The sequence below is a fragment of the Micromesistius poutassou genome (assembly GCF_964030765.1).
Source record: "Micromesistius poutassou genome assembly, contig: SCAFFOLD_4329, whole genome shotgun sequence".
Classification (NCBI taxonomy): domain Eukaryota; kingdom Metazoa; phylum Chordata; class Actinopteri; order Gadiformes; family Gadidae; genus Micromesistius; species Micromesistius poutassou.
In genome coordinates, this window is record NW_028177906.1 from 1 (window position 1) to 12,500 (window position 12,500).

The 12,500-nt window shown below is 53.0% G+C and overlaps 1 pseudogene across 1 annotated transcript in view; it reads right to left on the reverse strand.

Annotated features, from left to right (window-relative positions):
- Window positions 1-1,629: 1,629 nt before the first annotated feature.
- The window catches only part of LOC311374947, a 17,868-nt pseudogene continuing 6,997 nt past the window's right edge, over window positions 1,630-12,500 (reverse strand). The window contains exons 6-16 of the transcript XR_014684283.1: window positions 11,842-12,003; window positions 11,622-11,700; window positions 10,234-10,349; window positions 9,365-9,766; window positions 8,924-9,059; window positions 7,614-7,772; window positions 7,329-7,422; window positions 4,522-4,609; window positions 3,662-3,879; window positions 2,474-2,693; window positions 1,630-1,782 (exon numbers count right to left, since the gene is read on the reverse strand). The product of XR_014684283.1 is annotated as an uncharacterized misc_RNA (transcript). The remainder of the gene's footprint in view (window positions 1,783-2,473; window positions 2,694-3,661; window positions 3,880-4,521; window positions 4,610-7,328; window positions 7,423-7,613; window positions 7,773-8,923; window positions 9,060-9,364; window positions 9,767-10,233; window positions 10,350-11,621; window positions 11,701-11,841; window positions 12,004-12,500) is intronic.

The window sequence follows — 12,500 nt, forward strand, 5'->3', positions numbered from 1 at the left end:
AAAACAGTTAAGGGTTAGTGTAAAACAGTTAAGGGTTAGTGTAAAACAGTTAAGGATTAGTGTAAAACAGTTAAGGGTTAGTGTAAGAGGTGAACAGGTGTTTTTGAAGGTGTGTGTGTGGTAGACGGGTTATTTTGAACATTAACAAGTAAATCATTTCGACAAACGCTCTGCATTATTTTGCACAATGTTAATTTGCCTTAAGTCTTGTATCTAGATTTGCAATTTGAAGCATTTTTGGAAAGAAATAAAATAACATGGATGTAAAAAAGAATCCCTCTTATAACCACAACTAAAGACTTAGATAAGAAGAAGAACGCCTCACAAAGAAAGACCACAACTGTTATAGAATTGCTATCAGTGTTGTTTATTTTCATGACAATAATTTACGTAATTCTTCTAACAATTCCACCCCCCCTCCAGCCTCGGTTCATACCAGCTTTGGGTTCTTCTGAAAACATTCGATCTCGTGGCTTTTCTGGTGTCAAACGTCTGATCGGACGGGAGTTCTCCCGGAGCTGCTACAAAGTGCTTCAAACCCTTCCGGACTTCCCTTAAGATTGGAAAACTACGTTGGAGCTATTCAGTAATTTCCGAAATGACTTTTGAATTAAATCACAGAGATGAAACACAGGACGAGGCTGAGATATCAGGACTTCAAATGTAAACACTAACATCCATTATTACCGTCTGGAAAAAAACGGTTAGCATTTGTAACCGCTCACTGCTAGCAAAGCTAGCTAACACTAGAAACGTACGGATAAATATATAAATACACAGTTCTACCCACAGATCTCTAGGGAAGACACGCACCCCTTTCTCCGTTCTCGCTGTTGTTTAGCCCACGGCAGCGGCTACCGCTGGGTGGATTCTCACAAAAGGCAACTAATGTCGACGTCAAGCACAACTCGTAAAAAAGTTCAGGTATAAAATAGAAGCGATTGAGATGAAAAGCAGGTTTTCAAAGACGACGTTTCTTCGTGGAGAACAACAGAGGCTACTAAAGAAGGCCACCAAGTTGACAGATAACATAAAAAGTTATTTCTTTATAGCTTAAACAAGGGCAGTGGGACGAACCGACGTGGACTTAAACACGACGACAGACAGGACCCCCCCCCCTCGGTCGCCCGTAGCGGACACGCGGGTTCGAGTCCCGCTGAGGTCCAGCCCCCCCCCCCCCCCCCCGACGGCCCCGCCCCCAACGCCCCCGGGATTAGAACTACAAACCCACGCTAACGCGTTAGCATCGCAAAACAGGACGTTCAGAACAGGAAGTGACGGACGATAACGGACAGGAAATGAACCAAAACACTGAATCCTGTGGGGCTTCTGTGTCAAAGGTGGTTGTCATGGCAACCAAATCTTTTTTTTTTTTTTTTTTTCTTCTTCTACTGGAAGTAGGAACGCCGGAGGAGGAGCTGCTGCTTTTTTTTTTTTTTTTTTTTAAGAATTCTTACATTTACGTAAAAAAAAAAAAAAAAAAAAAAAGAAGAAAGAAAAAATAAATGACGAGTTCTTTACTCGCCGTGTCGCTCCGGACGCAGCGCCGCCGCCGCGCAGCCCACTTCCTGTGGACCGCAGCGCAACCTGATAGGCTGAGGCCCGTGGGAGCGAGGACCAATCGGGGGGTCAGTCTCTGAGAGCGTTGACTGTGGGCGCAGATCTTGAGGGCGGGACCTAGCTTGATGTTCATGGTGGACATGAGGTGCTCCTCTCTGAGTAGCAGGAGCGCCTGTCCGTCAATCTCCTGGGACAGGAAGTGGGAGGCCAACTCCTCACAGCCTGACAGGAAGAGGAGAGGAAGAGGAGGAGGAAGGAGAGAGGAGGAAGGAGAGAGAGGAGGAGGAGGAGGAAGGAGAGAGAGGAGGAGGAGGAGGAAGGAGAGAGAGGAGGAGGAGGAGGAGGAGGAGGAGGAGGAGGAGGAGGAGGAGGAAGGAGAGAGGAGGAGGAGGAGGAAGGAGAGAGAGGAGGAGGAGGAGGAAGGAGAGAGAGGAGGAGGAAGGAGAGAGAGGAGGAGGAGGAGGAAGGAGAGAGAGGAGGAGGAGGAGGAAGGAGAGAGAGGAGGAGGAGGAGGAAGGAGAGAGAGGAGGAGAGGAGGAAGGAGAGAGAGGAGGAGGAGGAGGAGGAGGGAGGAGGAGGAGGAGGAGGAGGAGGAGGAGGAGGAGGAGGAGGAAGGAGAGAGGAGGAGGAGGAGGAAGGGAGAGAGAGGAGGAGGAGGAGGAAGGAGAGAGAGGAGGAGGGGAAAGGAGGAGGGGTAGCAGAGACAATAAGTCTACGATTCAATATTATTATGAAGAGACGGATACGCTGTTCAGAGACCAGTGAAGTAGGAACAGAACCCACACAGACTGAAGCAGTCAGGAGTCAAGTTGTAGTTTAGAGTAGAATCCGTTTTACAATCATTCATTTCCTTAGTCTGTACGTATAAATGAACACATGAAGGAGATGTGTGTTGATATGAAGAGATCCCGACCTTGCAGAGAGGAAATGAACTGAGACACTTCCTCCACACTCCAGTGGGCGGGGCTAGCAGGGCCGTCCAATGGGAGCGGAGGAGGGGGCAGGGCCTGTGTGCAGGAAGTAGAGTTGGCGGGCGACAGTGACATGGGCTCGTCCTCCTCGTCTTCGTCCTCCTCGTCTTCCTCCTCGTCGATGCTGGAGCCGTCGTCTGATTGGCTGGACTCTGAGCGGCACTGCGGGGGGGGGGGGGGGGTGACATCATGACATCTCCATAATCTAGCAATGGCAAAAAGACAGCTTCAACAATCCTTTTTCTGCATGGCGTAGGGAGACTTGTTTTGTGTCTGTAAAGGAGGCCAATCTTTTAGCTAGGTAATCAATATGAAAGGAGTTGAGTTTGTCATCAAGCCAGACGCCCAGATATTTATACACAGAAACCTGCTCAATTTTGTTGTTATTTAAGGTGGTAAGATGCAGATTACTAAGATCAATGTTCCTTGCCCTCAAAAACAACATGAATTTTGTTTTGTTTGCATTTAATACCAATTTAAGTTTGATTAGTGCTGTTTGCAAAGCATTAAATGATTGCTGCAGATTGTCCATTGCTTGTGTGACAGACTCACTAACACAGTATATTACAGTGTCATCAGCATAGAAGTGGACATGGCAGTTGTTTAGAGAGGAGGCTATATCATTTATATCAATTGTGAAGAGGATTGGTCCTAGTACAGATCCCTGTGGGACACCCTTAGTTAAAGGAAGGAAGTTGGATTTGGCATGCCCTCACTTTGCACATTGAGACCTTCCGTCAAGATAGCTTCGAAACCACTTAATAGAGTTAGAATCAAAACCAATCTCTTTTAGTTTTTGTATTAACAGGGTATGGTCAACTGTATCCAATGCTTTAGATAGGTGGTGCTTGTTGTCTAGAGCAGATGCTATGTCATTGCTAACCAGGGCCACTGCAGAGATTGGGCTATGTTTTGCTCTGGGCTATGTTTTGCTCTGAAACCAGAGGGTTTAATAGGGAATGATTCATTTTGAAAGAAATGATTTTAATTGGTTGTTGGTCTCCAAGATTTTTGCTAAGCAGGATAGTTTGGAGAACATCTTTATCCCCATTTTTGTGAAGTGGTGACCTGTGACCTCACCTGGACAGGTGACCTGTGACCTCACATTAACCTCTGACCTCTGACCTCACCTGGGCAGGTAGGGCCCGGCCAGCGATGCGGGGCGCTGGCGATCTCCGAGCTGGTCCTGTGGGGGACCCGTCTCCTAGCGACCACTCCGTCCCTGTCTGAGTGGTGACCTTTGGGGTGATGATGGCGACCTTGACCCTGGCCGTGACCCTGGCCGTGACCCTGGCCGTGACCCGGGCCGTGACCCGGGCCGTGCTTCAGGCGGAAGCTGACGTTGTACCTGAGGACAGTCACAGCCGGTTGCTAGGTGACGACATGAGGAGTTCTACACAACGGCTCATTAAGAAATGATCATTTAGCAGATTACTGTTTGCTACGATTATTATTATTAAATGTAAATTCATCACAATTTGAAGATGTTCAATCAAAAAATGGGGTCAGGTGGAGGAGGTGGGGTCAGGTGGAGGAGGTGGAGGTGGGGTCAGGTGGTGGTGGTGGTGGTGGTAGGGGTGGTGGTGGTGGTGGTGGAGGTGGTGGTGGTGAAGGTGGTGGTGGTGGTGGTGGAGGTGGGGTCAGGTGGTGGTGGTGGTGTTGGTGGAGGTGGTGGTGGGGTCAGGTGGTGGTGGTGGGGTCAGGTGGTGGTGGTGGTGGTGGTGGTAGGGGTGGTGGTGGTGGAGGTGGTGGAGGTGGGGTCAAGTGGTGGTGGTGGTGTTGGTGGAGGTGGTGGAGGTGGTGTTGGTGGAGGTGGGGTCAGGTGTTGGTGGAGGTGGTGGAGGTGGTGGAGGTGGTGTTGGTGGAGGTGGGGTCAGGTGGTGGTGGTGGTGGTGTTGGTGGAGGTGGTGGTGGTGAATGTGGTGGTGTTGGTGAAGGTGGAGGTGGTGGTGGTGGAGGTGGTGGAGGTGGTGGTGGTGGGGTCGCTGACCTCTTGGCACAGGTCATGGAGCAGAAGCGTCGGGTTCCTCTGAACTGCCGGGCGGGGGCCAGACTGCCGCAGTACTCACACTGCAGCACTAGGGGGCAGAGGGACCAGTTAGAGACTAACAGTACTCACACTGCAGCACTAGGGGGCAGAGGGACCAGTTAGAGACTAACAGTACTCACACTGCAGCACTAGGGGGGGGCAGAGGGACCAGTTAGAGACTAACAGTACTCACACTGCAGCACTAGGGGGCAGAGGGACCAGTTAGAGACTAACAGTACTCACACTGCAGCACTAGGGGGGGGCAGAGGGACCAGTTAGAGACTAACAGTACTCACACTGCAGCACTAGGGGGCAGAGGGACCAGTTAGAGACTAACAGTACTCACACTGCAGCACTAGGGGGCAGAGGGACCAGTTAGAGACTAACAGTACTCACACTGCAGCACTAGGGGGGGGCAGAGGGACCAGTTAGAGACTAACAGTACTCACACTGCAGCACTAGGGGGCAGAGGGACCAGTTAGAGACTAACAGTACTCACACTGCAGCACTAGGGGGCAGAGGGACCAGTTAGAGACTAACAGTACTCACACTGCAGCACTAGGGGGCAGAGGGACCAGTTAGAGACTAACAGTACTCACACTGCAGCACTAGGGGGGGGGCAGAGGGACCAGTTAGAGACTAACAGTACTCACACTGCAGCACTAGGGGGCAGAGGGACCAGTTAGAGACTAACAGTACTCACACTGCAGCACTAGGGGGCAGAGGGACCAGTTAGAGACTAACAGTACTCACACTGCAGCACTAGGGGGCAGAGGGACCAGTTAGAGACTAACAGTACTCACACTGCAGCACTAGGGGGGGGCAGAGGGACCAGTTAGAGACTAACAGTACTCACACTGCAGCTCTAGGGGGCAGAGGGACCAGTTAGAGACTAACAGTACTCACACTGCAGCACTAGGGGGCAGAGGGACCAGTTAGAGACTAACAGTACTCACACTGCAGCACTAGGGGGCAGAGGGACCAGTTAGAGACTAACAGTACTCACACTGCAGCACTAGGGGGCAGAGGGACCAGTTAGAGACTAACAGTACTCACACTGCAGCACTAGGGGGGGGCAGAGGGACCAGTTAGAGACTAACAGTACTCACACTGCAGCACTAGGGGGCAGAGGGACCAGTTAGAGACTAACAGTACTCACACTGCAGCACTAGGGGGCAGAGGGACCAGTTAGAGACTAACAGTACTCACACTGCAGCACTAGGGGGGGGCAGAGGGACCAGTTAGAGACTAACAGTACTCACACTGCAGCACTAGGGGGCAGAGGGACCAGTTAGAGACTAACAGTACTCACACTGCAGCACTAGGGGGGGGCAGAGGGACCAGTTAGAGACTAACAGTACTCACACTGCAGCACTAGGGGGGGGGCAGAGGGACCAGTTAGAGACTAACAGTACTCACACTGCAGCACTAGGGGGGGGGCAGAGGGACCAGTTAGAGACTAACAGTACTCACACTGCAGCACTAGGGGGCAGAGGGACCAGTTAGAGACTAACAGTACTCACACTGCAGCACTAGGGGGCAGAGGGACCAGTTAGAGACTAACAGTACTCACACTGCAGCACTAGGGGGCAGAGGGACCAGTTAGAGACTAACAGTACTCACACTGCAGCACTAGGGGGGGGCAGAGGGACCAGTTAGAGACTAACAGGAAGAACATCATCACTAGGTTAACCCGTTCCCCGTATACACTAACCATCACTAGGTTAACCCGTTCCCCGTATACACTAACCATCACTAGGTTAACCCGTTCCCCGTATACACTAACCATCACTAGGTTAACCCGTTCCCCGTATACACTAACCATCACTAGGTTAACCTGTTCCCCGTATACACTAACCATCACTAGGTTAACCCGTTCCCCGTATACACTAACCATCACTAGGTTAACCCGTTCCCCGTATACACTAACCATCACTAGGTTAACCCGTTCCCCGTATACACTAACCATCACTAGGTTAACCCGTTCCCCGTAGACACTAACCATCACTAGGTTAACCCGTTCCCCGTATACAATAACCATCACTAGGTTAACCCGTACCCCGTATACACTAACCATCACTAGGTTAACCCGTTCCCCTATACACTAACCATCACTAGGTTAACCATCACTAGGTTAACCCGTTCCCCGTATACACTAACCATCACTAGGTTAACCCGTTCCCCGTATACACTAACCATCACTAGGTTAACCCGTTCCCCGTATACACTAACCATCACTAGGTTAACCTAGTTAAACAGCTATGTGCTGTTTAAGGTTAACTTCACAGAAGCGTTGTGCTGCGTCACACAGACAGGAAGTACGTTCACAATAGTAGAGAAAAGTAGAGATTAGAGTCATTTGTTTATAGAGTTGAAGGACCAGAGATATAACCTGTCACTCATTATCACTAAGCTGTCACTCATTATCACTAACCTGTCACTCATTATCACTAAACTGTCACTCATTATCACTAACCTGTCACTCATTACCACTAACCTGTCACTCATTATCACTAACCTGTCACTCATTATCACTAACCTGTCACTCATTATCACTAACCTGTCACTCATTACCACTAACCTGTCACTCATTATCACTAATCAGCAACATGACGGCTCCTTCAGAGATATACGACATGTCGTATATCTCTGAAGGACCAGAGATGTACGACATGTCGTATATCTCTGAAGGACCAGAGATATACGACATGTAGAATATCTCTGGTCTCTGATATTTGACCTCAGACTGGGGTTGAAGAGTGTCTCACCTGTTGCTGTGATAACAGCGTCCGATTGGCTGTTGATGTCTGGACAGTCGCTGGTCACTTCCTCCCCAGCTGGCTCTTTCACTGGTCCACATACCTGTCAATCAAACACAACCAAAATATTCTCTCATATTTTGTGCATTTTTAGGCAACAATACAGCCAAGACCAAAGTCATCAGGAAACAGCTCAGAGATGAACGATCTTTATCGTTATTTCATAAACGATAAAACACCAAACTGTCAAAAAATACCTGCACAAAAAAGAGTGGACCAATCAGAGAGACTCACTGGAAACGGCTCCGCCCCTTCCTGTATGACGAAGCCCTCGATGAGGTGAGTCAGAACCTGAGGCCTCACCACCGCCTGGGGGGGCGGGGCCTTCTCCAGCTGGACCACGCCCACCCGGGTGATGGACAGGGGGGGGGGCGGGGGGAGACACACCAGGGCCTAGTAGGGGGGAGGGGGGGGGGGGGGGGGAGAGAGAGGGGGAGGAAGAGGGAAGAGAGGGGAGGGAGGAGGAGAGGGAGGGGGGAGGGGAGGGAGGAGGAGAGGGGGGAGGAGGAGAGGGAGGGAGGAGGAGAGGGGGGAGGAGGGGAGGGAGGAGGAGGGGAGGGAGGAGGAGGGGAGGGAGGAGGAGAGGGGGGAGGAGGGGAGGGAGGAGGAGGGGAGGGAGGAGGAGAGGGAGGGAGGAGGGGAGGGAGGAGGAGGGGAGGGAGGAGGGGAGGGGGGAGGAGGGGAGGGAGGAGGAGGGGAGGGAGGGGGGAGGAGGGGAGGGAGGGATGCAGTTGGTTTCAGCTGAATGAGCTGTCATTTTGCTGATTAGTGATAATGAGTGACATGTTAGTGATAATGAGTGACAGGTTAGTGATAATGAGTAACATGTTAGTGATAATGAGTGACAGGTTAGTGGTAATGAGTAACATGTTAGTGATTATGAGTGACAGGTTAGTGGTAATGAGTAACAGGTTAGTGATAATGAGTAACAGGTTAGTGATAATGAGTAACATGTTAGTGATAATGAGTGACAGGTTAGTGATAATGAGTAACATGTTAGTGATAATGAGTGACAGGTTAGTGGTAATGAGTAACATGTTAGTGATAATGAGTGACAGGTTAGTGATAATGAGTAACATGTTAGTGATAATGAGTGACAGGTTAGTGGTAATGAGTAACATGTTAGTGATTATGAGTGACAGGTTAGTGGTAATGAGTAACATGTTAGTGATTATGAGTGACATGTAGTGATTATGAGTGACAGGTTAGTGATAATGAGTGACAGGTTAGTGATAATGAGTAACATGTTAGTGATAATGAGTGACAGGTTAGTGATAATGAGTGACATGTTAGTGATGATGAGTGACAGGTTAGTGATAATGAGTAACATGTTAGTGATAATGAGTAACATGTTAGTGATAATGAGTGACAGGTTAGTGATAATGAGTGACAGGTTAGTGATAATGAGTGACCGGCTAGTGATAATGAGTGACAGGTTAGTGATAATGAGTAACATGTTAGTGATAATGAGTGACAGGTTAGTGATAATGAGTAACATGTTAGTGATAATGAGTAACAGGTGGTCCTCTGATCCATCGTTTTACCTGCTTCAACAGCATTGGTGGAGAGCACTGATGGAAGATCTCTGATTGGCTGGAGTCGCGCCGGGGCAGGGCCTTCCTCCCCATTGGCCGAGCTGGACTCAGACTTCCTCTTCAAGGAGCCGGTGGTCTGCTTCCCCTGGAACCAGTGCTCCCAGTTAACCCTCTGCTGCCCCCTAGTGGCCAGAGCGGCCCAGTGCAGCTCTAGACCAGACTCCTGACGTACAGCAAGGCCTTACTGTACGGCTCAACGCCTGATCATATCATATATACACATTATATATATATACACTATATATAAATAGATACACTATATATAAATATACACATTATATATCAATACACACACAGTAGGTGTTGGTACATGAAGCCCAGGCTAGCTAACAGGAGCTAGCTAACAGGAGCTAGCTAACAGGAGCTAGCTAACAGGAGCTAGGTCCGTACCTGCGCGCCGTGACCTCCCACCGAGCTGCCATTGGCCGTCACCCCCGGCAACGCCCCCCTCTGGTCGCTGGGCGCCGGGGGAGGCGTCGGACGCAGCAGCGAGGAGGACGACGGAGGAGGAGGAGCAGAGGAGGAGGAGGAGGAGGAGGAGGAGGAGGAGGCGGCGGCGGCGGCGGCGCCGGGCGTCAGGCCTCCGTTCTGGCCCCGCCCCGCGCTCTGATTGGCCAGCGGCTGGACGTGAGTGACACGGGCCAGCGGCGCCACTTCCTGCGGCGACGGGAGCGCCTTCAGCCCCGCCCCCCGGCACGCCGGGGCCCCGCCCTCCCTCGAGGCCCCGCCCGCCACCACGGTGAGCAGGGGCCCCCGGGCCCCCGCCGCCGCCGCCGGCCCCCGGGCCCCCGCGGCCCCGCCCCCCCCTCCCCGGGCCCCCGGGGCCCCGCCCCCCCCCCGGGCCCCCGGGGCCCCGCCGCCCCCCCGGGCCTGGGCCCCCAGAGAGCTCTGCCGCGCGCCCACGATCTGCACGGGGATGTGGGGCGGGGCCGGCGGGGGCGGGGCCTGGGAGGAGGGCGGGGCCGGGCGGATGGGCGGCGGCGTGCGGGAGGGCAGCTGGAGGGGGGGGGGGCCGGCCGCCCGGCGGGCCCTTGGGCGGGGCGGGGGGGGGGGGCCTCTGGGGGCCCAGCGAGGCCTTCTGCAGCGGCTGCACCACCAGCGTCTGGGCCCCCCCGGGCCCCGGCTTCAGGCCCGGGGGGGGACCGGGGGGGGGCCCCGGGGGGGGGGGGGCCCGGGGGCACCAGGATGTGGGTGGCGGCGGCGGCGGTCACCGTGGAGACGGAGCGGGGGCCGTGGAGGAGGAGCTGGGAGAGGGGGAGGGAGGAGGGGGGGGGGTGGGGCTTGAGGTGGGCGGGCTGCGGGTAGGTGGGGATCTTGATGTGGGGGAGGGGGGGAGGGAGGGGGAGGGGGAGGGGGAGGGGCCCCCCAGGAGAGACTGGGACAAACAAAGGGTCTGTTACTAGAACCATTCTGAAACATCACTGGTCTCTACTGGTCTCTAGTCCCTCTCCTGGTCTCTACTGGTCTCTAGTCCCTCTACTGGTCTCTACTGGTCTCTAGTCCCTCTCCTGGTCTCTATAGTCCCTCTACTGGTCTCTACTGGTCTCTAGTCCCTCTACTGGTCTCTACTGGTCTCTAGTCCCTCTCCTGGTCTCTACTGGTCTCTAGTCCCTCTACTGGTCTCTACTGGTCTCTAGTCCCTCTCCTGGTCTCTACTGGTCTCTAGTCCCTCTCCTGGTCTCTACTGGTCTCTAGTCCGTCTACTGGTCTCTACTGGTCTCTAGTCTCTCTACTGGTCTCTACTGGTCTCTAGTCTCTCTCCTGGTCTCTAGTCCCTCTACTGGTCTCTAGTCCCTCTCCTGGTCTCTACTGGTCTCTAGTCCCTCTCCTGGTCTCTCCTGGTCTCTAGTCCCTCTACTGGTCTCTATAGTCCCTCTACTGGTCTCTACTGGTCTCTAGTCCCTCTACTGGTCTCTACTGGTCTCCAGTCCCTCTACTGGTCTCTAGTCCCTCTACTGGTCTCTACTGGTCTCTAGTCTCTCTACTGGTCTCTAGTCCCTCTCCTGGTCTCTACTGGTCTCTAGTCCCTCTCCTGGTCTCTAGTCCCTCTCCTGGTCTCTAGTCCCTCTACTGGTCTCTAGTCCCTCTCCTGGTCTCTAGTCCCTCTCCTGGTCTCTACTGGTCTCTAGTCTCTCTCCTGGTCTCTACTGGTCTCTAGTCCCTCTCCTGGTCTCTAGTCTCTCTCCTGGTCTCTAGTCTCTCTACTGGTCTCTAGTCCCTCTCCTGGTCTCTACTGGTCTCTAGTCCCTCTCCTGGTCTCTAGTCCCTCTCCTGGTCTCTAGTCCCTCTCCTGGTCTCTACTGGTCTCTAGTCTCTCTACTGGTCTCTAGTCCCTCTCCTGGTCTCTAGTCCCTCTCCTGGTCTCTCCTGGTCTCTACTGGTCTCTAGTCCCTCTCCTGGTCTCTAGTCCCTCTCCTGGTCTCTCCTGGTCTCTACTGGTCTCTAGTCCCTCTCCTGGTCTCTAGTCCCTCTCCTGGTCTCTAGTCCCTCTCCTGGTCTCTCCTGGTCTCTACTGGTCTCTAGTCCCTCTCCTGGTCTCTAGTCTCTCTCCTGGTCTCTAGTCCCTCTCCTGGTCTCTCCTGGTCTCTAGTCTCTCTCCTGGTCTCTAGTCCCTCTCCTGGTCTCTCCTGGTCTCTACTGGTCTCACCTGAGGTGGTCTTCTCGAGGGTCTCCGTCTTCACTCCGGGCCCCTTGGGGTCGGCGGGTCTCAGGACCAGGTCCTGGACCTGAGAGGAGACCAGAGTTAACACACACACACACACACACACACACACACACACACACACACACACACACACACACACACACACACACACACACACACACACACACACACACACACACACACACACACACACACACACGACCTGGTCGTTGTCTGATTGGACGCCGGAGGAGAAAGTGGCCGTCACTTCCTTCCTGGGTTGTTGCTGAGCCTGGGGTTGCTGGGTAACGGTTGCCACGGTTGCCGTGTTGCCGGGCATGAAGATGAGCTGGGAGGAGATGGGCGCTCTCAGGGAGCGGTTCACCTGAGGACACATCACCACGTCACCACAGTTCACCACGTCATCACAGTTCACCACGTCACCACAGTTCACCACGTCATCACAGTTCACCACGTCATCACAGTTCACCACGTCATCACAGTTCACCACGTCATCACAGTTCACCACGTCACCACAGTTCACCACGTCACCACAGTTCACCACGTCATCACAGTTCACCACGTCATCACAGTTCACCACGTCATCACAGTTCACCACGTCACCACAGTTCACCACGTCACCACAGTTCACCACGTCATCACAGTTCACCACGTCATCACAGTTCACCACGTCACCACAGTTCACCACGTCACCACAGTTCACCACGTCATCACAGTTCACCACGTCATCACAGTTCACCACGTCACCACAGTTCACCACGTCATCACAGTTCACCACGTCATCACAGTTCACCACGTCACCACAGTTCACCACGTCACCACAGTTCACCACGTCATCACAGTTCACCACGTCACCACAGT